Genomic DNA, 2,722 nt, shown 5'->3' on the forward strand with positions numbered 1-2,722 from the left:
CTTACCTAGCTAATTATGCCATTTTTGAGTGAACTAACCTAGGTAACTAAGCATATTAGAGCTAACTTAGAGCTAACTTCATTTTGGAGAAGAAGAAGAAAACTAGAATAAGAAGTTTCTTCTTCTTCTTCTTCTTCTTCTTCTTCTTCCTATATTCCTTCTTTTCTTCCTCTTCCTTAATTTTTCTTCATCTTATTATGTCATTTGTGGACTAAATAGGCTAAATTATGTCATAAATGGACTAAATAGGCTAAATAAGAAGAAAAATGCCATTTTCGAGCTTACGTAGCTAATTATGCCATTTTTGACCTAACTAAGCTTATTGTGTCATTTTAGAGGACAACAAGCTAAGTATATGACATTTATGAGGTTAGCAAGGTTATTATGCAAACCTAGGAAACTAAGCATATTAGAGATAACTTAGAGCTAACTTCATTTTGGAGAAGAAGAAGAAGAAGAAAATTAGAAGAGCTTCTTCTTCTTATTCTTCTTCTTCTTCTTCTAATTTTCTTCTAATTTTCTTCTTCTTCTTCTTCTTCTTCCTATATTCCTTCTTTTCTTCCTCTTCCTTGATTTTCTTCATCTTATTATGTCATTTGTGGACTAAATAGGCTAAATCATGTCATAAATGGACTAAATAGGCTAAATAAGAAGAAAATGTCATTTTGAGCTTACGTAGCTAATTATGCCATTTTTGACCTAACTAAGCTTATTGTGTCATTTTAGAGGACAACAAGCTAAGTATATGACATTTATGAGGTTAGCAAGGTTATTATGCAAACCTAGGAAACTAAGCATATTAGAGATAACTTAGCTATTAGAGCTAACTTATGTCATTTCGGAGGAAACAAAGCTAAGTATATATAGATCATTTTGGAGATCTGACATACCTGACATAGTTCACTCCTCCTTCCTCTTCTCCTTCTCCTTCCTCATCCTGATGCGCCAAGAGCGGCAAGGCGGTGGAGGCAGTGGGATGTAGTTTTCTACCACAATTGGCATGGTCATGTCGCCCGGCTGTGGGATCGCCGGTGCCACCACCATCGCGAGGTCATTGTCAGGAACCACCACCATCGCGAAGCCATCTTCAGGCAGAACCATTGCTAGGTCATCCTCAGCCACCACCATATGTTGCCCATCGTCAGCCTGCACCTCCTCATCCCCACTATGATCCTCCTCTTCCCCACTCCATTCCGGATCATCCTCGCTGCTGCTTTTGCTGCGGCTGGGGTCACTGCTGCCTTGGCTATAGCCAGAGTTGCTGTTGCTGCTCCCATTGCCTGACCAAATGCAATAATGACCGTTAACAATCGATGTGAGACAAAGCCAAATGTAGAGGAAGAAAAGGCAGAACGTACTGGCATCATCATCGTCCTGGTAGCACATGCGACACATAGTCGTGTTGAACACCTTCACGGTGAGCATGGCGTCATCGTCGTACCTGAAGAGAAGGAAGTACCCGTGCCGTAGGTCATAGGCGCAGTAGAACTGCTCCCAGCTAGGACACGGGTACATGTGGTCGTACCTGATCACCAACTCCACGTCCCAATTCCTGCGAAGCCCGTTGCCGGCCTGTCGTAGCTTCACATTCTTTAGCCGATGGTCGTCCAGCATCTTCATAAAAGTGTCAGGCAACCTCTGCAGCGTGGGTCAAGGAGTGATGTAGCAAACAACAGAGTTATCATAAATAGATGGGTGAAGGGGAGATCTCTCCTTTTATATACCTGCCTCCTGGAGGAATTCTCAAGTATGATAGTGAAGAACTCGAAAGCATCCAACTCGTACTCCAGTGTGGCAGAGCACAGCCTGCGGTGGCGGCCTCCCCCCATCTCTGATAAGCAGCAGAAGAGACCAATTAGTAATGCTCATGTTTCAAATTGATCATAGACAAATTGATCATAGGTACATTAGCAGTAATATTGTGGTCATCACCAATAAATCATTAGAGGATAAATGTAGTAATATTGACCAAGAATTATTAAGTTTCAAATTGTGCATATTTACTTGAATGTTCCACAAAATGGCAACCTTTGCATGTGCATAATTCTAAATTGTACTGAATGGCAGCTCAACTAAACTAAACTGAACTACGGCCCATAACTGAACACTTGAGCAGAAATCAACAATACAAACTGGCAAATTATTCTGGTTGCTTGCGTCTTCAGACTCTCACTAAAATTAGGCATGGGATTTCACTAAAACAAAAAGTGTATTACCATAACCCAGTAAAATTATCATCTGGGATTGGTCTCTGTAGTTTAAACAAGGAAGCAAGATCTTTCTTTCAAATTATCATCATAGTTGTAAACTAACTATATGAGCAATATTACCATGCTACAATGATCACAGTATGCAAAACACAAGTGATTCACACTCAATATTCTGTAACAATCCCAGTTCGCACAATATACAACCTGAATTTAATAGCTAGTCTCTTAAATTTGTCCTTATTCACTTAATAGAATCTGAATTCAAACTTTGTTGTTTCTGCCTAACTGATACTAAAAACCCTAGTACAACTCCATTCCTAAGCATCTTCTACACCACATATGAACCACCGACAAACCTAAACCACCACCAAATTCGCACCAAGAATAGGAACAAACCATGCTGGAAAGAAATGGAGGAAGGGGGAATTTTTTGCCGTATCTCGCTTCGACATCTTGGAAGAGGGGGCGATACCCGGCTGCGGCGGCGGAGGGGGAAGGATGGTGCTGGGGTG

This window comes from Triticum dicoccoides, chromosome 7B (assembly GCF_002162155.2).
Source record: "Triticum dicoccoides isolate Atlit2015 ecotype Zavitan chromosome 7B, WEW_v2.0, whole genome shotgun sequence".
NCBI lineage: Eukaryota > Viridiplantae > Streptophyta > Magnoliopsida > Poales > Poaceae > Triticum > Triticum dicoccoides.